The sequence below is a fragment of the Bos grunniens genome, chromosome 1, assembly GCF_055505025.1.
Source record: "Bos grunniens cultivar Pamir isolate PY7600 chromosome 1, Bosgru_T2T1.0, whole genome shotgun sequence".
NCBI classification, from domain to species: Eukaryota; Metazoa; Chordata; class Mammalia; order Artiodactyla; family Bovidae; genus Bos; species Bos grunniens.
In genome coordinates, this window is record NC_141165.1 from 39452228 (window position 1) to 39477101 (window position 24874).

Sequence of the window (24874 nt, forward strand, 5' to 3'; positions counted from 1 at the left end):
GACTGCAGCCCACCAGGCTCCTCTGTCCATGGGATTTTCCAGGCAGGAGTACTGGAGTGGGCTGCCATTGACTTCACCACCACTGAGCCATACTTCAACTTAAAAAGTGTGTGTACTTTGTGAAAATTCACTGAGCTCTTCACTTATGAAGATGTATATTAAACATCTACATTTTCCCCAGATGTATTATAGATTACACTTCAATCAAACATATACTGAGAATCAGACAAAATAAAAACCCCCAAATTTTCTAACATTTTCATTTCTTTGAAAATCCTCTTTCTTTCACTTTAGGCCTCTCTCTCAGGGAGGATATAGTCTCACAGAATTACTTCAAGCTTTAATAACACTTTTCAGAAACTAGAAGAGCTAAAAGATGAGTTCTAGTTTCCACTTAATTTTCCTACTGATTTCTATGAACTGTGCATTAAGCACAGAATGTTACTGCTGTGAGATACTGCAGGGAGAACCAGTGAGTCTTCTCCAATAGCAGGGAAACTGAGGTTTAGAAAAATGAAGTGACTTACTCAGGGACATGTGTTCTTTAGTAATAAAATGACAAGGAAAAAATTTTCAAAATAAAAGTGGCAGTGACAGTCTGTGGTCCAAAAGCTTCCATGATTTCTCCTTCTTTTTAAGAATGAAACTATTTCTGAGAGGGAGACGCAACCAGCTTATTATATAAATGCAGAACTTTAATTAATTTGCTCCATTTAGATAAAAGCTAATGTTCTCATTTTGTTATTGTGACCCTGAAACAAAATTCCCTTTTAATTGGCACTTACAAGATAATTTCTCCTTGAGACTTAAAAAAAAAGAGATGAAATAGGAAAGCATAGGTTATGCTCCCATAACAAGCAGCCCCCAAATCTTGATAGTTTAAAACAGCTCAGGTTTATAATGATGCCACGTGTCTGTCAAATGTCAGCAGGAGCTTTGTTCCACCTCTTCATGTCCTCTGGAACTCAGGCTGAAAGGAAAGCCAGTTCTGGATCAAGACTGGTTATGATGCCAGTGCGGTGAGAGATGTGTATAGGGGCAGGCTAGCTCTTAAACCTTCTGTCTAGAAGTGACACACACAACTTCCACACCCATCTCTGCATCAGAGCAAGTCTCCTGACCACTCCCAACTCCTATGACAGGGAAGTGCAATTCTATGGTGAGTTGGGAAGGAAGGGGAGGTGGACTATTTGGGAATGGCTCTAATGACCCCCTAAAAAAGCAACCAAAATTGTCCATGGGAGTCCCACATTGCCTCGTGAGTTTTACTATAATCAGAGTGACCTATGCTTTATTTAAATATATGATGGAGTGAAGATAAATTCTGCAGAAAGTAAAACATAGACATAAAAGGCAGCATTGACAGGTGTAAATAAAACTCTTTCAACTATCATTGAAAGTATTTTTATGAAAGACATGAAGTGGTTTCATCTGCTTTTCTGCAAATAGTTTAGTGGTTGAATGATCAATATCCTTCTAAAGGGCCCAGGAACCATTTTGACCAAAGGCAACTAAGTAAATGAATTGCCCTCCAGGGCTATAACATTGAACTTAAAGGAAGGCAGCTTACATGGATGCAAACAAAGGCATCCCTTGTGATCATTTTAAGCATTAAACATCAATGAGGCAAGAATGCTTTTAAGTAGAAAGGGAAAAAATTGTTTTGTTGGGGCTCTAATCTCTAATGTTATATTTTTTTTTAGAAAAGAAAAAGATAATTTGACAGATAATAGTTTGGTTTACCTGACCTTCTCCTTGTTTTTCTCTGTCCACAAACCTTGCCATAAAGTCATTAGTACTGATTAAACACACACACACACCAAGATAAGTTAAAGGCAGAATGTATCAGACCTCACTCAGTCTAAGCTGTCGCTTTCTGGGCTGGGTTTCAAAGGATATTGTCTTTAGCTAATAAACATTTGTTAAAAAAGTATATAGTTAAGACATATATTTAAATGCATATTTGTCAAAAAGCAAAACTGGAATATAACAGACTATTAAACACATACACAAACACAAGCTTCACGACTTGGCTAGTTAGCAGGTGCCAATGCATGATTCTTCTCTGGAATTAAGTATCCTGTTTATATGCCATCACACTTCAAATGATGCAGAGTTCAAGCACTTTCTTTACAACTTGAAAAGATGGTAACATATAAATCATCTTACTGGTACCTCTTTAGTAGGAATATTCTTGATGCTTTCCAGTCACATTATTTGCTAGTTTCAATGTCCCTGTGTTTTTAACGTATCATGGTATAAGACACAATTGCATCAAGAATACAGTTGGTCTAGGTTATAAATTTTCTTATTTTTTAATTCTTAGAAAAAATTTTAGGTGAAATTTTTTTTTCAATGGGGAACAAAAGAGTGAAAAAGTGATCTTCCAGATATGATTCTGGAATATTAAATAACATTTTCATGCTAATGGCTTCTAATACAGATATAAATTTTGAGGACCACACCAAGGTTATGGGCTCCTGGAACAGAGGTCCAGATAGTGCAGAGACTCAGGCTTCCCTGGTGGCTCGGACAGTAAAGGATCTGCCTGCAATGCAGGAGACCTGGGTTCAATCCTTGTGTTGGGAAGATCCTCTGGAGGAGGAAATGGGAACCCACTCCAGTATTCTTGCCTGGAGAATTCCACGGACAGAGGAGACTGGTGGGCTACAGTTCACGGGGCTGCAAAGAGTTGGACGTGACTGAGTGACTAACACATGCACACACACAGGTGCAGATGGTAGTTTAGTGAAGCTAAGCCAAAGTGGGCCGGGGGATGGTGTGAGAAGTGATGGTGACCAGGAGGGCAAGGAGAGGAAACAAAACCTGAGCCAGGGTCTTGCCTGCTGGGTCAGAGGCCGTCCAGACACAGTAGAGCATGCCAGAAGAATTTCTCTGACACCCACTGAAGGACTTCCATCTTCCCAGCCTCAAGTCTCTTTGCCTGTTACTATCCCCAGTAGAATTTTAGTCCTTCTGGAACTGAATGTCAGCCTCACTGTCCTAAGAACTCTCTAGCTAGGAACAAAGGTTTTGCCTTCTAACCTGACTTAGGCCTCCAAGGGCGGTCTCTATATTCATGTTTGTTACTTCAGTGCCCGAATATGGCACATGTATGTTGTTGCTGTTCAGCTGCTAAGTCGTGTTCGACTCTTTGCAACCTCATGGACTCCAGCACACCAGGCCTCCCTGTCCTTCCCTATCTCCCAGAGTTTGCTCAACTCATGTCCACATATAGGTGCTTAAATATTTGCTGAATAAATGAATTTTCAATAAAGAAATATGATCAGGATGGGAAGTGGAGCTAACACTGGTGGGCACATTCTCTTCATCTGGTGTCCTCCTTTAATAAATCATTTGTTCCTGGTCTAGAACCAGGGCCCTTATGGGAATCCCCCTAACAAACAAGGCACCTTTCAGAGTTTCAGAAAGTTCATTCAGTCCTTTGCCTGGGTTTCTTCTTTTGTTGCCATTTCACCTTTAGTTCTATTGAAGGAACTTTCTAGGTCCATTATGGAGACACTCCAGGATGGTGAGCCACATCAGCAAATGGAAACTCAAATAACTTTTGTGTCCCTATCAATGCTCCAGTTGACCAGAAATGCAATATATCCATCCAGCCAATTCCCAAACACAAAGCCCACTCTGGGCCTTTTCATCTGAAACTGGGTGGACTAGGTGGTACCTGCCAATCAGAGTTTCTATTTTTCTCTTTCTTGCTTTTTAGTCTTTATCCTATAAAAGGTTCCTATTTTCCAGTTGTCTGCAAAAGAAGACTCTTGCTTCGTGAAGTGTTAAGTAGTTTGTTTCTATCATCTAAATTGTCTTCTTTAATCATTTTTAAACAGCTCTTACATAGGAACTCAAAGCCCCTTCATTAACATTCACTTATGCTACAAGTAGTTGAGATTAAAAATGTCAACACTTTCATGATACAGAAGGAAGACCAAAGGTAGAAGTATAATTTCATAGGGAGGACTTATGGAAGATTAGCAACCTCCTAAATTACATTGATCTCTTACTGTTGACTAGTGAAGAGTGAGATACCTTATTTTGTAAATGTCAAAAGCAGCAGAAAAGCACCAAAGTATAAATATATGACTTTTCAAATGACTATGACAAAGACTGCATTTTGAAAATGTAGTAACTCTGTTCTCTCAGGGACTATACTTGTCTTCAAACTCCTAACTAAAATCTTGAGCAGATGAACACCTGAAGTTTGAAGCTGAATACCCTTGCTGCTGCTGCTGCTGCTGCTAAGTCGCTCCAGTTGTGTCCGACTCTGTGCGACCCCATAGACGGCAGCCCACCAGGCTCCCCTGTCCCTGGGATTCTCCAGGCAAGAACACTGGAGTGGGTTGCCATTTCCTTCTCCAATGCATGAAAGTGAAAAGTGAAAGTGAAGACGCTCAGTCGTGTCCAACTCTTTGCAACCCCATGGACCACAGCCTACCAGGCTCCTCCATCCATGGGATTTTCCAGGCAAGATTCTGGAGTGGGGAGCCACTGCCTTCTCCTGAATACCCTTAGGTGTTCAGTTTCAAAATATTAAGTTAATATTTTATATCACCAAGAAAATAATAACAAAAGGGATGCTGGCTTTTTAAAAAAGGTTTCCAAATACTCCAAGCTTTAATGTACACTTTTTTTTTTAAGCACACATTAAAGACATCACAAGTTAACATTAATATCTTCTTGCATTTATAACTATCCTTGCAAATTTATTGTGAGAACACTAATTGGGAAACAGTATTTTCAAATGTGTTTTATCATTTATAATAAAGCTTTTGTCCCTTTTGCTCTCTGGCAAACCTTGCATATCTTTATGTTCATTTTGACTGGATTAATAGTGAAGATAAACATGACATTTCTGGAATGGAGACAGCAGATCAAACCAAACAAGACCCATGTTGCCCCTAAATGTCCAGTTTTAAAAGGATTCTCCAAAGTTCTCCGCAGTTGTTCTTACTTTGGCTTACTTTAAAATAGTCCTTGTGTGTGTGTGCTCAGTCATGTCTGACTCTTTGCGATCCCATGGACTGTAAGGCTCAGTCTCCTCTGTCCAGGGAATTTTCCAGGCAATACTGGAGTGGGTTGCCATTTCCTTCTCCAAGGAATCTTCCCAATCCAGGGATCAAATCCTTGTTTTCTGTGTTTCCGGCACTGGCAGGCAGATTCTTTACCACTAGCGCCACCTGGGAAACCTATTAAAATAGTCTTTGAAGATTTTTTTTGTTTTCTTAAAAAGAATACAGATACTCAGACCCCATTAGAGACCATTCTAATCTTTGGAGGGTGGAGCCCAGAAACTTGCTTTATCAAAACTCCTACGTGGTTCTAATCCGATCTAAATGTTTATATCTCCCCAAAATACATACATTCAAATCCTAGTGCCCCATGTGATACTACTAGCGGGTGGGACCTTTGAGGGGTAAATAGGTCATGAATGCCGAGTTCTCATGGTTGAAATTAATGCCCTTATAACTGAGGCCCGAGAGAGCTATTCTGCCCTCCCACTAAGTAAAGATATAAAGAGAAGTCTGCAACTTGGAGGACAGTTTTCACACAACCTTTCTAGCACCTTCATCTTACACTTCCAGACCCCAGAACTATGAGAAATAAATATCTGTTGCTTGTAAGCCACCTGGTCTGTGATTTTTTTTGTTGTGTTAGGGGACCATTAACTAAAATAGCCCACCTTGACGAGCACAACAATAACCGCTTGCACAAGTCATGTCACAAAAGAAGGTTCTAATAAGGAAGACTCTGTACATGGACATCACCAGATGGTCAAACCCGATTATATTCTTTGCAGCCAAAGATGGAGAAGCTTTATACAGTCAGCAAAAACAAGACCAGGAGCTGACTGTGGCTCAGACCATGAACTCCTTATTGCCAAATTCAGACTTAAATTGAAGAAAGTAGGGAAAACCACTAGACCATTCAGGTATGACCTAAATCAAATCCCTTATGATTATACAGTGGAAGTGAGAAATAGATTTAAGGGCCTAGATCTGATAGATAGAGTGCCTGATGAGCTATGGAATGAGGTTTGTGACATTGTACAGGAGACAGGGATCAAGACCATCCCCATGGAAAAGAAATGCAAAAAAGCAAAATGGCTATCTGGGGAGGCATTACAAATAGCTGTGAAAGAAGAGAAGCGAAAAGCAAAGGAGAAAAGGAAAGATATAAACATCTGAATACAGAGTTCCAAAGAATAGCAAGAAGAGATAAGAAAGCCTTCCTCAGCGATCAATGCAAAGAAATAGAGGAAAACAACAGAATGGGAAAGACTAGAGATCTCTTCAAGAAAATCAGAGATACCAAAGGAACATTTCATGCAAAGATGGGCTCGATAAAGGACAGAAATGGTATGGACCTAACAGAAACAGAAGATATTAAGAAGAGATGGCAAGAATACACAGAAGAACTGTACAAAAAAGATCTTCACGACCCAGATAATCACAGTGGTGTGATCACTGACCTAGAGCCAGACATCCTGGAATGTGAAGTCAAGTGGGCCTTAGAAAGCATCACTACGAACAAAGCTAGTGGAGGTGATAGAATTCCAGTGGAGCTATTCCAAATCCTGAAAGATGATGCTGTGAAAGTGCTGCACATATTGAGTGCATATTGAGCCAGCAAATTTGGAAAACTCAGCAGTGGCCACAGGACTGGAAAAGGTCAGTTTTCATTCCAATCCCAAAGAAAGGCAATGCCAAAGAATGCTCAAATTACCGCACAATTGCACTCATCTCACACGCTAGTAAAGTAATGCTCAAAATTCTCCAAGCCAGGCTTAAGCAATATGTGAACCATGAACTTCCTGATATTCAAGCTGGTTTTAGAAAAGGCAGAGGAACCAGAGATCAAATTGCCAACATCTGCTGGATCATGGAAAAAGCAAGAGAGTTCCAGAAAAACATCTATTTCTGCTTTATTGACTATGCCAAAGCCTTTGACTGTGTGAATCACAATAAACTATGGAAAATTCTGAAAGAGATGGGAATACCAGACCACCTGATCTGCCTCTTGAGAAATTTGTATGCAGGTCAGGAAGCAACAGTTAGAACTGGACATGGAACAACAGACTGGTTCCAAATAGGAAAAGGAGTATGTCAAGGCTGTATATTGTCACCCTGGTTATTTAACTTCTATGCAGAGTACATCATGAGAAACGCTGGGCTGGAAGAAGCACAAGCTGGAATTAAGATTGCCGGGAGAAATATCAATAACCTCAGACATGCAGATGACACCACCCTTATGGCAGAAAGTGAAGAGGAACTAAAAAGCCTCTTGATGAAGGTGAAAGTGGAGAGTGAAAAAGTTGGCTTAAAGCTCAACATTCAGAAAACGAAGATCATGGCATCCGGTCCCATCACTTCATGGGAAATAGATGGGGAAACAGTGGAAACAGTGTCAGACTTTATTTTTCTGGGCTCCAAAATCACTGCAGATGGTGATTGCAGCCATGAAATTAGAAGATGCTTACTCCTTGGAAGGAAAGTTATGACCAACCTAGACAGCATATTCAAAAGCAGAGACATTACTTTGCTAACAAAGTTTCGTCTAGTCAAGGCTATGGTTTTTCCTGTGGTCATATATGGATGTGAGAGTTGGACGTGTGAAGAAGGCTGAGCACCGAAGAATTGATGCTTTTGAACTGTGGTGTTGGCGAAGACTCTTGAGAGTCCCTTGGACTGCAAGGAGATCCAACCAGTCCATTCTGAAGGAGATCAGCCCTGGGATTTCTTTGGAAGGAATGATGCTAAAGCTGAAACTCCAGTACTTTGGCCACCTCATGTGAAGAGTTGACTCATTTGTAAAGACTCTGATGCTGGGAGGGATTGGGGGCAGGAGGAGAAGGGGACGACAGAGGATGAGATGGCTGGATGGCATCACTGACTCGATGGACGTGAGTCTGAGTGAACTCCGGGAGTTGGTGATGGACAGGGAGGCCTGGCGTGCTGTGATTCATAGGGTCGCAAAGAGTCAGACACGACTGAGCGACTGATCTGATCTGATCTGAATAGGGAACAGGGTGCTGCCAGGGAAAACTAACTGGCAGGATTAGGGAGGGGCCAAAACAAAGGAGGAGAGGCCAGTCCATATTACATCCCGCCAACCCCTCAGAAAGCCTCGCACTGGAATCCATCCTGGCTAAGAGATGCAAGCACCTCTAGGAAGGACCCAAGTCAGACCGAATACGGACCCAAACAAGGTGATAGGCCTGAGACAACCCAGAAGACTAGCTCCATTACCATAAAACCTGAGATTGCAAGTCCTGGCTGAGCAGTTCTCCTGGTTTCCTTACCCAGCTGCTCTCTGCTCCAGCACCTCCTTCCAATCAAGTCTTTTGCTTTGTTAGCATGTGTGTCTACTCAGACAATTCATTTCCAAGTGTTAAACAAGTGCCCACTCCCAGGCTTGTATTCTGAATGAAGACTGCAACTGCTGCCACTCCTGTTGTTACTGTTAAGCCAACAGGCTCAGGCGGCAGTACTGGCCACGCCAAATTTTGGGCTCTGAGATTGCGTAGGCCCCAGCAAATCTAAAAGAAACAATGGGCTTAGAAGAGCCCACAGCAGAGCTCGGGATGGGGCTTTGGTACCTCAGGATCCACCGCTGTGATGGCCTCAGCACTTCCCAGTGCTCATGTTCACCAGCACACCAACACACACCAGCACATGGTGCCTCACAGAACCCTCAGCACAGGCTCTCGCGAGAAACTGCCCCTAGTTCCCGTGTGGAATGGCCCAAACATCGCGAGATCTGAGCATGGCCCCAGAGACTGTGGCCCAGTCTCAAGGCAGTGACTGCTCTTCAGATATTCTCATTTCCCGACTCAGAGAGGTGCTTTTGACTCCTCCCTCCAGATAGGAGTCTACATATCCTAAATTTTGTTTTAAAACTGAATGATAATTTTTAAAAAAGTTTCTTATTAGAACTGTAAATAGAAAATCAGCACTATTTGCCATCAAGAGAAAGCAATGGGGGGCGGGGGTGGAAGAAAAGCAAAAACAAACACCCGTATGGTATTCAAAGCAAGCAAGACACTTGTTTGCCTAAAGGCATCCCGGGGTCTGCTGTCTTTTTGTTAACAAGAGAATGGAGGGAGTCTTGCTTTACCCTCTTAGCACATTGGCCTTGCCACAGACCTAGGCCTGAGGCTTAAGACTAATCTTCAATTGTTCAGAAAAGGCCACGTGAACCAATTTGTGCTGATGAAACAAGAGGAGAAATTTCCCTGGAGGCTTTGGGGGAGAAAAAAAGATTTTCTCTCTTTTGAGAGGCCCTGAAAGAGAATGCATCTCTTCCTCTGGATGTTGACTGGGGCCAGTGTTGAATACAAACACCAGGCCTGGAGCAGTCTTAGCCATGGGAAAAGATGCTGCTAGCCCCATAGTGAGGCCAGCATACTGGAGGCCCCAGAGCCAGATGAGCAGACCAGCCAGGATGCCTTCCTCTCTCCTGCCCTCTAGGCTATTTCAGTCATTGAGAACACCCTGAGTTCGGTTTTCTGTTTTAATTCAAGGTCATCTAATGCCATGCATATCCATCAAACAAAGTCATCTTAGCGGCACACAGCCCTAACTTGGGAAGTATTTGTCCTAGGTTGAGAGAGGTGATGGCGTAACAAAAACAAAGCTCCAGTGGGCTATAAATCAGCTTATATTTACCTCCTGATAACTTTTCTCAGTAAGAAAATCCAAAGTGCCCATTGCCAGCTGCACTTGAACTCCCACAGGAATCTTTGAAAATGTGGACTGGAGATAGGGTGGGGCTGGGGACAAATAACATCAAAATAGTGTCTGTGCCTCTGTCATTAAGCATAGAGCTCTCTGAGCATTTTCTAAGTCATATGCTTTAACCATTTTATTTGGGAAAACCTAATCTTCAAAATAGAAAAAACTATGCAGATATATTTTTTATTTCTATATTGTTTATAATAATGAAGCAACCTAAATGCCAACCAGTAGAAGATTAGGTACATTATAGTACATCCACCTGGTGGCATATTAGACTACTAGTTACAATGATGTTTCCGCTAACATGAAATGGCATATAATTACTTTTCTATTAAATTGGTCCATGGAACAAGCATAAAGAAATATTGTATTTTTTAAACCTTTTGACCATGACCCAGAGTAACCAGTTGTTGACTGAAAAAAAAAAAGCTCAATCTAAAAGTTGCTAGTTATGTTTTGTTCAGGGACATTACTGAAGACTGTAGACCAGGAGGCAACTTTGCAGATAGCTCTGAGGAACTGTGCCAAAGCGGTAAGGGAGGAGCCAGGATATATAGAAAATTTTGCTGAAAAACAAAAACATGTAGTGGAACATAAAAAGATTACTGCTAATCACAAAACACAGGCACCTCAAGTTAATGATTTTTGTGTTTCTCTACCTATGGGAAGATGAAAGAATCAGGCTCATTGAAACTATTCCTTTGATATGCTTCTTATTAATAATTATCTAAGGTAATTATTCTGTTTTTCTCCATCCTAAGTCCTGAATTCCCCTCAGGGCACATCGTGGTTGAGAGTGGTGTGTGGTGGTGTGGTGTTTCGGCTGATGGCTTGATGGTAGCCAACACTTGTTCACTGGAATGGTAGGCAACCTTCTTTGTCCACACGGTTCATTTTGCATCTTGACCCAGGACACCTTATACATATTTTTATAACATTTGCAGAAAACAGTGCTTGCCAACGCTGGGTGCAATGCACTTTGGCGTTTTATCTGTGCTTCCATTGGATCTTTTCCGATGCTAGTTCCAATGCAACCCACCATATGGGTTTCATCACCAGTGAAGGATTATGACCCTTCACTAATCAAGCATGATACCAAAGATGGAAAAAGCAAATGACAAAAACATACATCTAGAGAACTTGCCTGGAGGGAATGTGCCAAAATATCAACAGGCCTGGAACTCTGGGGGATTTATTTATATTTTGCAATTTGTCACTAATAAATTTTACTACTTTTTATAATAGAAATAATAGTGCTATCCTAATTTTAAGTTGTTCTGAAGGCTTCTTCTCTCCAGGCTAAGTAATCCAGTTCCTAACAGTCTGGTAAATTCACTTTATGCGTCCTGATAAGCTTCTGAGAGCAAAGACAGGATGGTAGCCAGAGAACAAAGCCACAGGCAGCCTGTGAACCCGAGCCCCACCCTGAACAGCTCTGAGCTTTAGCACTTCCTGACTCATGGCCCCCACGTGGCCACTGCTAAATAATGTACATCTTAATGAGGAGATTGATGTCACAGTTATAGGCGTCCTAGACTTCTCCTCTCCTTCCTTTCTTCCAACACAATTTTACTGAGTGCCTGTTACTTTCCAAATACTATTCAAAAAGCTGTACAAAAATATCTTTTATATTTTTCAATTTTTCTATAATGAGCATGGATTTCTTCCATAGTCAGAAAAAAAAATCCATATTGCTTTAAAGGAAGACCTTAAGATGTAGATCTTGCCTTCAAGGTGCCCACAGCCTAGAAAAGAAGCAGACATATTCGTTATGTCACTGTGGGACTTACCTTTGTTCCTTACCCACCTCCTGTTTCAGCCAGAAAGTGGCTCCTCTGAGTGGCTTTTAATTATTAGGGGCCGCAGGGTGTGTCTCTTTCCTTTCCTAGGACACCATGACATTTGCCTGACTCCCATCTCTACCCCTCCACTCCTTTTTTTTGTTTGTTTGTTTTTTGATGTGGACCATTTTTTCAAGTCTCTATTGAACATTGCTACAATATTACTTCTGTTCTCTTTTGGATTTGGGGCCGGAAGGCATGAGGGATCTTAGCTCCCTGACCAAGGATTGAACCTGCATCCCCTGCAATGGAAGGTGAAGTCTTAACCACTGGACCACCAGGGAAGTCCCTGCCTCCACTGCTTAAATCTCCATTTCCATTTGTTGGCTGAGAAGGAGAGCGCAAACATGGAGAGAAGAAAGAGAGAGAGGAGGGTGGGAGAGCCAGCTAGTCCAGCTGAGGCGAGTTTCTTGGATCTGACGTGGATCGCGAGTGTGCATGTGTGTGTATGTGTGTGAGTGTGTGTGTATGTGACTGTGTGAGCTTGTGTTGAGTGTGAGTGTAGGAGAGGGTATGTGTTTGTGTGCATGTGACTGTGTGTATGTGCACATGTGCTCAATTGCTTAGTTGTGTCTCATTCTTTGCAATCCCATGGACTATAACCCTCCAGGCTCCTCTGCCCGTGGGATTCTCCGCAAGAATACCGGAGTGGGTTGCCAAGCCCTCCTCCATGGGCTCTCCCCCACCCAGGGCAGTCTGATTATGCTGATCCACAGGGTAGCCTCAAGGTGGATCGGACCCCGGCTGTAAACATCTGAGTAAGATCAGTGATAGGGAATCCTGTGGTGCTTGGAAGACCTCGTAACTCTGCTTGAACAGTATAACACAGGCTAAGTGGTCCATCAGAGTTTATTTCCCTGATTTCCCAAGCATGTCATGGATGGCCTGACCAGTGACCTCTGGAGGAAAGAGACAGCGGCTCCATATTGGTCTGGCTTCAGTGACTGCAGCCAGATCTTTCTGGTTATATTCAGGTTTTCTCAGTTAATGAGTAATGTTCTGATGGTAGCTTCTCCTCAGGACATTAACTTCTGATTCTGGTATTTCCCCCAAAGAAGTTCAAACAAGTTGGCAGAGAGCAAACTGGATAAGTCACTAGAGAAAACTGCATAATGCTCCTAAATCTATGCTCCAGTGGCCACTGTTCCTGGAAAAGAATTGATTCGTCACCGTCTTGTTGAAGGAATATCTATTTGTTTTCCAACATGGGCAGCCTGTCAAAATGTAATATAATGCCAGGGGCAACTCAGTCAGTCAGGGATATTTTATCAGCAGTTCCTTAACCTCTTGGACTCTTGCTGTAATCAGAAAAATTTCCCTTCAGCATATTATTTTAATAATCCCTTGGACAGTTGTGGTGGATTCTGACCCTTTTAAACACTCCAGTCTTCCTGGCCCAAGCTTTCACACAGCGTGTATCTGCCTTCCAGGGTCCCCTGTTCTGCTGAATTGTGTTCTTCTGATATTTGAGGGGTTGCTCAGGGAAACAAGAGATGTCCGGGAGACCTGGGATGTAGGGTTCTGGAAAACCTGGTGAAAAACATTTCTTTCCAGTGCCTCTTCTGTTTGCACCTCATGATAAATGTTCCTTCGGCGGTTTTATAAACAGACTGCTAAAATGTCACTTTTTTAGACGTGTGAGAGGCTTGTTGGAGAGGCCTGCTGGGACTCAGGCAGACCAGGAGTGGGAGATGCCTTGGCCTGAGCTGGCAATTTGACAATAAGCAGGTCGTTTGTCTGAAGAGTTGACCAGGACTGGAATATTTCAAGGTGCCATCTTTCATGCAGACAAAAAATAATTTTGCTGATCCTCTGAAAGTCAAACAGGGTGTACACTTCCATCTTAATGAATGCCTGTCAGTCCTGTGCATGAGAAACATGGAGGCTGGAGCAGCCAAGGATGGTTCTTAGAATCTGAAACAAGAGGGGCCAGATGGTCTAGAAAGGGGATAAACCCACCCTCCTGTCCCAGCCATGTCTGTTTTAGGAGTAACAAGCAAACAGCTCATGAAATGAAGCAGATTCAGATAAAATGCTGTATTTACCAATCCAGACAATGGGTCTGCAGAATGAGAATGAGTTAGATCATCTTGATAATACATTTGGGATCCCAGGAATCTTAGTATATTTTGAGGCAAAGTAGCATATTATTTGAATTCATGATTGTTCAATTAATATAGAAATTAGTTATAATCGAGTTCAGGCCCATCCATCCCAGAAAGAAAATGGAGTCTGTTCTGCTTTGTTTATTAGTACACCATCAATGAAATTACATCTGAATTCCAGAAATCCCCAAGAGGCTCATAAAATACCCCTTCAGTTCAGTTCACTTCAGTTTAGTCGCTCATAATGTACTCTGCATAGAAGTTAAATAAGTAGGGTGACAATATACAGCCTTGACGGACTCCTTTTCCTATTTGGAACCAGTCTGTTGTTCCATGTCCAGTTCTAACTGTTGGTTCCTGACCTGCATACAGGTTTCTCAAGACGCAGGTCAGGTGGTCTGATATTCCCATCTCTTTCAGAATTTTCCACAGTTTGCTGTGATCCACACAGTCAAAGGCTTTAGCATAGTCAATAAAGCAGAAATAGATGTTTTTCTGGAACTTTCTTGCTTTTCCCATGATCCAGTGGATGTTGTCAATTTGATCTCTGGTTCCTCTGCCTTTTCTAAAACCAGCTTGAACATCCTTAAGTTCATGGTTCACATATTGCTGAATCCTGGCTTAGAGAATTTTGAGCATTACTTTACTAGCGTGTGAGATGAGTGCAATTGTGCGGTAGTTTCAGCATTCTTTGGCATTGCTTTTCTTTGGGATTGGAATGAAAACTGACCTTTTCCAGGCCTGTGGCCACTGCTGAGTTTTCGAAATTTGCTGGCATGTTGAGTGCAGCACTTTCACAGCATCATCTTTAAGGATTTGAAATAGCTCATCTGGAATTCCATCACCTCCACTAGCTTTGTTCATCGTGATACTTTCTAAGGCCCACTGGACTTCACATTCCAGGATGTCTGGCTCTAGGTCAGTGATCACACCACTGTGATTATCTTGGTCATGAAGCTCTTTTTTGTACAGTTCTTTGTGTATTCTTGCCATCTCTTCTTAATATCTTCTGCTTCTGTTAGGTCCATACCATTTCTGTCCTTTATCGAGCTCATCTTTGCATGAAATGTTCCTTTGGTATCTCTGATTTTCTTGAAGAGATCTCTAGTCTTTTCCATTCTGTTGTTTTCCTCTATTTCTTTGCATTGATCGCTGAGGAAGGCTTTCTTATCCCTTCTTGCTATTCTTTGGAACTCTGCATTCAGATGTTTATATCTTTCCTTTTCTGCTTTGCTTTTCGCTTCTCTTCTTTTCACAGCTATTTGTAAGGCCTCCCCAGACAGCCATTTTGCTTTTTTGCATTTCTTTTCCATGGGGATGGTCTTGATCCCTGTCTCCTGTACAATGTGAAAAGGCAAAATGATAGGATACTAAAAGAGGAACTCCCCAGATCGGTAGGTGCCCAATATGCTACTGGAGATCAGTGGAGAAATAACTCCAGAAAGTATGAAGGGATGGAGCCAAAGCAAAAACAATACCCAATTGTGGATGTGACTGGTGATAGAAGCAAGGTCCGATGCTATAAAGAGCAATATTGCATAGGAACCTGGAATGTTAGGTCCATGAATCAAGGCAAATTGGAAGTGGTCAAACAAGAGATGGCAAGAGTTAATGTCGACATTCTAGGAATTAGTGAACTAAAATGGACTGGAATGGGTGAATTTAACTCAGATGACCATTATATCTACTACTGTGGGTAGGAATCCCTTAGAAAAAATGGAGTAGCCATCATGGTCAACAAAAGAGTCCGAAATGCAGTACTTGGATTGCAGTCTCAAAAACGACAGAATGATCTCTGTTCATTTCCAGGGCAAACCATTCAATATTACAGTAATCCAAGTCTATGCCCCAACCAGTAACGCTGAAGAAGCTGAAGTTGAACTGTTCTATGAAGACCTACAAGATCTTTTAGAACTAACACCCCATTTCCTTTTCATTATAGGGGACTGGAATGCAAAAGTAGGAAGTCAAGAAACACCTGGAGCAACAGGCAAATTTAGCCTTGGAATATGGAATGAAGCAGGGCAAAGGCTAATAGAGTTTTGCCAAGAGAATGCACTGGTCATAGCAAACACCCTCTTCCAGCAACACAAGAGAAGACTCTACACATGGACATCACCAGATGGTCAACACCAAAATCAGATTGATTATATTCTTTGCAGCCAAAGATGGAGAAGCTCTATACAGGCAGCAAAAACAAGACCGGGAGCTGACTGTGGCTCAGATAATGAACTCCTTATTGCCAAATTCAGACTTAAATTGAAGAAAGTAGGGAAAACCACTAGACCACTCAGGTATGACCTAAAATACACCTTAGTTACCACAAAAGTTTATTTCCCATTGAAAATTAGGAAAATAAAAGCCTTAATTTGTAAAGGGGTGGGGGGGGCAGGTAGGAATACTGGATGCCTCAAGAAAGGAAAATGCCCAGAATTTCTTAAGCTGATCCTTCAGACAGAAAGCCTGTTCCCATTCAATGGCTCCCAAGGCCTTATGTCCAGCAGGCCCACAGTTTTCTCAGCTCAAAGGTGCAAGGCTTATTGACAATCACACCTGCTTTGCATTCGAATGGTTCGATATACTGGGTTTTCACCAGAAGCTTACAGTCAGTTGTGATAACTTACCGTCACAGCCCATTGCCTCCCACTGGTAATGAATGGTTTAAGAGCTGTACTATCCAGTACAGTAACCAATGCCCACATTAAGCACTTGAAACATGTTAAGTCCCAACTGACATGTGCTGGAGGAATACAACATATACCGGGTTTGAAAGACTCAGAACAAACATGAAAATATCATATAACTCAGTGACATTTTATACTAATTACATGTCAAAGTGATAGTTTTGGAAATAGTGAATTAGATAAACTATATTATTAAAATTAGTTTCACCTATTTCTTTTAATCCTTCTTAATGAGGCTCATAAATATTCAGCCATTTATGTGCATTATAATGACTAGCACAGTGTGAGGTATTTCATCTCAACTGTGAAAAGAGTCACCAGCTCTTTTTTCCACACCCCTTCTAAAACGTTCTTCTTTTGGTCTAATTCTGAGGTTCTTTTAGTGAGACATCAAGGTTTTTCTTTGTTGTTGCCATAACTGGGGACAACTTTCAAAATCCAGTGATTTTACAAATGGGCAATGACTACTCAGTAGTTTTGCTCTAGGAAACAAGGAAAGAAACATTGGTCAAAGAGACAGTCCCACAAAGAGGTTTTCAGCCAAACACTTACGTTTCTTCACCAGCCTCTTCCCATTTCTCCCATCACCCCAACAATGCACAAAAGGGTGGTGTGTCTAAGCCCTACTGCATAGGTCTGGCACAAATACATCTTTAAGAGTTAGGTTTGGGCTTCTCTGGTGGCTCAGTGGTAAAGAACCCACCTGCCAGTGTAGGAGATGTGAGTTCGATCCCTGGATTGGGAAGACACCCTGGAAAAGGAAATGGCAACCTACTCCAATACTTTTATTTGGGAAAACCCATGGATAGAGGAGCCTGGCAGTCTACAGTCCATGGGGTCACAAGTGAGACACCACTTAGTGGACATGAACTTAGTGACTAAACAACAAGAACAAAGACTTGTTGTTTGGTCACTCAGTCATGTCCGACTCTTTGAGACCCCATGGACTGTAGTACACCCGGCTTCCCTGTCCTTCATCATCTCCTGGAACTTGCTCAAACTCATGTCCATTGAGTTGGTGAAGCCATCAAACCATCTCATCCTCTGTCATCCCCTTCTCCTCCTGCCTTCAATCTTTCCCAGCTTCAGGGTCTTTTCTAGTGAGTCAGTTTTTCCCATCAGGTGATCAAAGTATTGGAGCTTCAGCTTCAGCATTAGTCCTTCCAATGAATGTTCAGGGTTGATTTCCTTTTAGGTCTACCCAAATTTTACATATCAATAGGGCTATATTCCTATCCGACATAAAATACTAAAGGCAAAAGGAACATGGGAATTAGGTAAGAGACCCTAAACCTGGAGTCAAAGGAAGGACAAGAAATCCTGCCTGTATCCAGCCACTCACAGCTATTTCTCCCTGGGGAGATAGTATCAGCTCCTAAGAAAGGTCAGATTCCAAAATTTCTGCCTAGATAAATTCATTTTAATGCTCCCTACATATCATCACTCTGTAAAGCCCAGAGAGACAGGAGAGAGCACCCATGCAGAAACTAAACTAGAGGGATACTGTATTCCGGAACCAAGATGCAGAATTTGGGAAAGTGAGGGATTAAGTGAAAGTCTGCTAACTGAAAAGTGAGACTGAAACAGAGCAAGACCCCTATGGTCCTTGTCTCACATGTCCTCAGCCTGTCTTTTGTCTGTGGAAGAAACTTAGCCAAAGAATAAATTTAATCAGAGAAGTGAGAAAATGCAGAAACAAAGAAAAATAGTCAAAGGAGGCCAAATAATAATAATGTAGTCATTAATCAAAGTGAAGGATCTTTAGTTCCTTCTCAGAGGCTATATATAATATTCTGAGCCATATCCTGTGAGCTGTCTTGTAGTACTGAAACCTCCATCAGGTGGAAGAAGTTAACTACATGATGACCAGACTGTAGCCATGACATAGGCTGCCACAATTCTAAGAATGGCCGATGACTGATTTCAAGATGACTGTCAGAACTGACCATGCTCTTTCTGCATGTTGCCCCTACACTCTGTCTATAAAAGCTCTTGCCCAATGATTGTTGGAGGATGGGAGGGTAGGCCTTTGGACAAGCATCTGCTTTTCCCTTTGGTTGCCAGGATCCAAACTAAAGGAAATTTTCCTTTCCACCAAACTAGCCTCTCTGTTGGCTTTTGAGCAGTGAGCAGCCAGATCCCACTTTTGGTTATAAGACCTCAAAAATTTCCCATCCACCTACTCCAGGAAGTCAAGGGAAGCTTATACACACCACCAAGCAGGAGACCACAGGATCTTCTCTGGAGAAACTGAACTACCACAGAATAAAAACATGCAGAAATTGACATTTGAAGGTCCCTATGAAAAAGCCAGATGGCCATACAATTGACCCACAGTAAAGCCACCAAATCAACAAACTCATTCAAACACACAGTGTAGCTTAAGCTGAACTACAATATCCAAGGATGACAGCCTTTTAGGGAAAGCCTCTGGTGTGAAAGGGAGAAATCAAAATTAAATATGAAGATAAAAGTTATAGGAAAAAGAGATGATGCAAGGGAAAAAAAAGAATAAAACTTTAAATCCAGAAAGAGAGAATAGAAAAAATAATACTAGAAAGGAAATAATATATTGAAAATTAATAATAATAATAATATAAGAAAAGTTATCAGAACTGAAGAACTTGAGTTTTCAGATTGTAAAAGTTTAAGGAATGAATGATGAAAAATATATGTATCAGGGTCCATTACAAAATTTGAGATCTCCAGTACTAAATAGAGAAGCTCAAAATCTTCCATAGATAGCATGTCACATATAAGAACTGGAAATCGAATGGCATCAAACTTCTCAACCACAGCATTTTTTATACAATAAAAACAATGAAATAAGTTCAAAATTTTGATGGAAAGTTATTTTCAACCTGGAATTCTATATTCAGCCAAATTAGCCAAATTAGTATCTAATATGAGGATAAGGTGAAGACATTTCAGACATGCTGCCTCAAAAATATACTTGATGCTTCTCAGTTCAGTTCAGTCACTCAGTTGTGTCCAACTCTTTGTAACCCCATGGACTGTAGCACATTAGGGCTCCCTGTCCATCACCAACTCCCGGAGTTCACCCAAACTCATGTCCATTGAGTCGGTGATGCTGTCCAACCATCTCATCCTCTGTTTCGCCTTCTCCTCCCGCCTTCAATCTTTCCCATGATGCTTCTCAGAAGCTACTAAAGGAAATACTTGGTTAAAATGAGAGAGTAAACCAAGAAAGGAAGAAGACATGGGGTTGAGGAAACAAGGGAACAGTGAGAGAAGATAAAAAGAAGAGAGGATTCTTAAAAAATGGTATGGGGAGGGAGGAGGGAGGAGGGTTCGGGATGGGGAACACATGTATACCTGTGGCGGATTCATTTTGATATTTGGCAAAACTAATACAATTATGTAAAGTTTAAAAATAAAATAAAATTAGAAAAAAAAAAGCAAAAAGGTAAAAAAAATAAAATAAAATAAAATAAAAATAAATAAATAAATAAAAAAGAAAAATATATATATATATATCCCTTGGAGGAAAATGGATTGGATGGACTATGTATCAAGTTTGACAAAGTCAAACAGTGTACTAAGAAGTATTTAATACAGCTATTTGAGGTATGGGAAGATATAGTTAGCAAACAGATGAACAAACCAAAAAGAGGCAATTAATAACTCCAGGTAAAGCAATTTTGTAAAGGAAAGTTACGTATGTGTACTATACTTGGGATTTATCTACATCTAGTAAGTAGAGAATAAAAGAATTAGGGAGGACTTCCCTGATTGTCCAGTGGTTAAGAATCCACCTTCCAAAGCAATGGATTAATCCCTGGTCGGGGAACTAAGATTCCACAAGCCATGGAGCAATTAAGCCCAAGTGCCACAACTAGAGAGCCCTCACACTGCAACAAAAGATCATGATACAGCCAAATAAATAAACATTAAAAAAAGAATGAGGGGCCTAATAGATTGAATCTCATTTATTATAATCATGTCTAAAATCATTATGCTCAGTTCTGGGAAGGAGAATTAATAAGGGAGAAGGAAGCGTGAATAACTAGGCAGAAGGTGGTGTCACTTGTTGAGACAGAGAACAACGGAAAATAAGCAAATATGGGGAATGGTGAAGCACTAGTGTGTCTACTTAATTCTGGACACATTCCATTTGAGGTGCATATAGGACATGCTCCAATACTTTGGCCACCTGATGTGAAGAGCTGACTCACTGGAAAAGACTGTGATTCTGGGAAAGATTGAAGGCAGAAGGAGAAGGGAGTGACAGAGGATGAGATGGTTAGATAGCATCACTGACTCAACAGACATGAATCTGAGCAATCTCCAGGAGATGGTGAAAGACATGGAAGCCTGGCATGCTGCAGTTCATTGAGTCATGAAGAGTCAGATATGACTTAGTGACTGAACAACAAGCGATAAGACATGCAGGCACAGATGCTAAGCAGGCAGGAATATACTGGATCTACTGGTCTGGAGCTCAGAAGAGAGGCCCAGGCTGAGGTCTTCTCATTGAAGGTGGTACGGGTATGCACATGGAAAATGACACAGCTAATGTTACCTGTGTCATTTTCCAAAATGGTATGGACCTAATAGAAGCAGAAGATATTAAGAAGAGGTGGCAAGAATACACAGAAGAACCGTACAAAAAAGATCTTTACAACCAAGATAATCTCGATGGTATGATCACTCACCTAGAGCCAGACATCCTGGAATGTGAAGTCAAGTGGGCCTTAGAAAGCATCACTACGAACAAAGCTAGTGGAGGTGATGGAATTCCAGTGGAGCTATTTCAAATCCTGAAAGATGATGCTGTGAAAGTGCTGCACTCAATATGCCAGCAAATTTGGAAAACTCAGCAGTGGCTACAGCCTGGAAAAGGTCAGTTTTCATTCCAATCCCAAAGAAAGGCAATGCCAAAGAATGCTCAAACTACTGCACCATTGCGCTCATCTCACATGCTAGCAAAGTAATGCTCAAAATTCTCTAAGCCAGGATTCAATAGTACGTGAACCGAGAAATTCCAGATGTTAAAGCTGGATTTAGGAAAGGCAGAAGAACTAGAGATCAAATTGCCAACATCCATTGGGTAATCAAAAAGCAAGAGAGTTTCAGAAAAGTGTCTATTTCTGCTTTATTGACTACCCCAAAGCCTTTGACTGTGTGGATCACAATAAACTGTGGAAAATTCTGAAAGAGATGGGAATACCAGACCACCTGACCTGCCTCTTGAGAAACCTGTATGCAGGTCAGGAACCAACAGTTAGAACTGGACATGGAACAACAGACTGGTTGCAAATAGGAAAAGGAGTCCGTCAAGGCTGTATATTGTCACCCTGGTTATTTAACTTCTATGCAGAGTACATCATGAGAAACGCTGGGCTGGAAGAAGCACAAGCTGGAATCAAGATTGCGGGAGAAATATCAATAACCTCAGATATGCAGATGACACCACCCTTGTGGCAGGAAGCGAAGAGGAACTAAAAAGCCTCTTGATGAAAGTGAAAGAGGAGAGTGAAAAAGTTGGCTTAAAGCTCAACATTCAGAAAACGAAGATCATGGCATCTGGTCCCATGACTTCACGGGAAATAGATGGGGAAACAGTGTCAGACTTTATTTTTGGGGCTCCCAAATCACTGCAGATAGTGACTGCAGCCATGAAATTAAAAGACACTTACTCTTTGGAAGGAAAGTTATGACCAACCTAGATAGCATATGCAAAAGCAGAGACATTACTTTGCCAACAAAGTTTCGTCTAGTCAAGGCTATGGTTTTTCCAGTCGTCATATATGGATGTGAGTTTGAGTGAACTTAGGGAGTTGGTGATGGACAGGGAGGCCTGGCGTGCTGTGATTCATGGGGTCGCAAAGAGTCAGACACAACTGAGCGACTGAACTGAACTGAACTGAACTCCTGGGGAGGGGTTTTAAGGTGTGAAGAAAATAGGGTCCAGGAACAATTCCTGAGGAATGGCACATTAGGGTGAGAGAAGGAGAACGCATCTGGTAAAGGAGATTGGGAAGGAGAGGTTGGAGAGGTGGAAAGAAAAGTTGGAGAGTGTGGGAGTGTCAAAACCAGAAGCCTTCACACTGTGCTTCTCCCTAATATGAGGATAGACCCCCATCATATGTTCTTTCCTAGTTGCCCTTCCCTTCATCTTCATAATGAGATGAAAATTTATGCAATTGATTCACTCATTCACTGAGTAAATATTTAATGAGCACTTACTATGTGCCAGGACTGTTCTAGGATATAGATACAACAGGTACAAAACAGATAATCCATGTGTTTTCATGAAGTGTATCTTCTGGGGGGTTAATGGGGGAACATAAAAAGGAAAGAGGGGACTTCCCGGGTACTCCAGTGGTTAAGACTTCGCCTTCCAGTGAAGACGATGCAGGTTCAATTTCTGGTCAGAGAACTAAGATCTCATTTGCCTTATGGCCAAAAAAATCAATAGTGTAACAAATTCAATAAAGACTTTAAAAATGGTCCACATTGAAAAAAAATTAAAAAGTAAGTAAGGAAAGAGGAGAGGAAGGGAATGGTCAAGGGTGTCAGATGCTTCCGAGGAGTCAAGGACAATGAGGACTGAAGATTAAACCAATGGGTTTAACCATATGGAGCTGACTTCATTGGAAAAAGTAAACTGGTCCAGAAACTGGACCAGAAGGGCTGAGGAACAAACGATGAACCTATAAAGAGAGGAAATGCAAACAACCCTTGTGGGAAGAATGAGCAAGAAAGGTGGGAATAGAACAATGCCTGCATGCATCTTCATACAGGGAAAGATTCAGTCAGGAATAATGAGTTCATGTTTAATATGTTAGTAGTGACCCCATGGACTGTAGCCCACCAGGCTCCTCTGTCCATAGAATTCTCCAGCCAGGAATACTGGAGTGGGTTGCCATGCCCTCCTCCAGGGGATCTTCCCAACCCAGGGATTGAACCCGGGTCTCCTGCATCGCAGGTAGACTCTTTACCATCTGAGCCACCAGAGAAGCCAGCATGTTTAGCCATCATGTTTCTTCATGATGAGAAAGATCCAGTTTCAAGGTATGATTGAAAAAGTGGACACAAATAAAGGCAGATACTGAGTGGTGTGAAAATTTTTAGAAAAGGGGTAGAGGGAGGGACCAGAACACATAGGTTGATTAGCCTTTGAAAAGCAGAAGGGACTTTCTCCGTCGTGTTAGAGTGGCAGAGATTTGAGGCAATAGTGAAATTCAAATAGTGGTGACAGGATGGGTATTTGGACGGGTGAAAAAGTGCCTTTTTGAATTCCCTGCCCCTGAATGAGGGCCATTCATTTTCTCAGGAGGAACAAAAAAGGAGAAGAATGAGGGTCAAGAGATGAGAAGGGCAGGTGAGGTGAACCAGGAGTATCCAAGCAAAGGCGCTGGAAGGGGAGGAGGCTGAGGGCCAGAGGTGGGATGCTTGAATTAATGGATTTAAAAGACTTGTGGAGGAGGGGGGGAAATGGGTGAGCTTGAGCCTAGGGAAAGGTCCTCGGAAATGAGGAAGTTCAGGAAGTATGTGGTGGAGGAACTGGATGGCTCTCCAGGGTGATGCTTGGGTTGCCAGGAGAACGGGAGGAGATGGAGGGGAGAGGAAGGTGGGGCCGAGGTCCTCAGTGCCAGAGCCTTTAGGTGACTGGCCTGGTTCCTGAAGACTGAGACTTTGCTCAAGGACTGAAAGGGGAAAAGGTGAATTCCTGAGCAAAAATTTTGGCAGCTGGAAGAAGGTATAATGTATCCTGCAAGGAAACCCCCAAATGTTGGCCATGGGTTATTGACTGTGGTCCCCAGTAGGTGCTCTGTGTCAGACCAGCCTGCCTCACGGGACCAGCTCTGGAGTTGGGGCCCGGGACTTCTGTTGTTCATGTCTACCTTAAAGCCCCACAGTTTATACTCACAGGATACTTCACAAAATTTACCTAAAGCCAGAGGCCTGGGTGTTGTGTCAATAGTGGCTTCTGGTTTGAGACAAAAGTCGCAGGTCTCAAGCTGTGTTTGGGGCAGGTCAGGCTTGTGTTCTCTTAAGCTGCAGGTGGAAGGATGCAGCCCTTATATTTAGAACAGTGGTTCTGAGTAGCACTGTGGCTTAAAGCAGAATCACCTGGAGGCGTGTGGCAACAGGATTGCTAGGTCCCACCCCCAGAATTTCTGTTTCAAGAGAGGCTGGGGTGGGGTTGGAGAATTTGCATACCACAATTTCCCAGATGCTGCTGTTGCTTATTTTGAGAACCACTGGTTTTGAGCACTGTTTTTAAATTCTGCCGGCACTTTGGAATCACCTGGGGTAATTAAAAAACCCTGTGGTCTGGAGTGAGGCTTGAAAATCAGGAATTTTCAAAGCTTCCCAGATGATTGCAAGGTACAGTGAAGGCTGAGAGCCCAGATTTAGTGTATGGACCCCACTTGAGGAAAGCACAATTGATTTCTTCACTCTTCAGGCAGCAGAAAATATTTGAGAGTGAAAGTATTAGTTGCTCAGTCGTGTCTGACTCT

The 24874-nt window shown here is 42.0% G+C and overlaps 1 long non-coding RNA gene across 26 annotated transcripts in view; it reads right to left on the reverse strand.

Moving 5' to 3' along the window:
• LOC147379297 (uncharacterized) overlaps positions 1-8761 on the reverse strand; it is a 119825-nt gene extending 111064 nt beyond the window's left edge. For 25 of the 26 annotated variants that reach the window (XR_015159930.1, XR_015160049.1, XR_015159806.1 and 22 more), the window contains exon 1: positions 8615-8761. This is a non-coding gene — a long non-coding RNA (uncharacterized LOC147379297). The remainder of the gene's footprint in view (positions 1-8614) is intronic. The other variant, XR_015159782.1, reaches the window with a different exon arrangement.
• Between the last annotated feature and the right edge of the window lie 16113 nt (positions 8762-24874).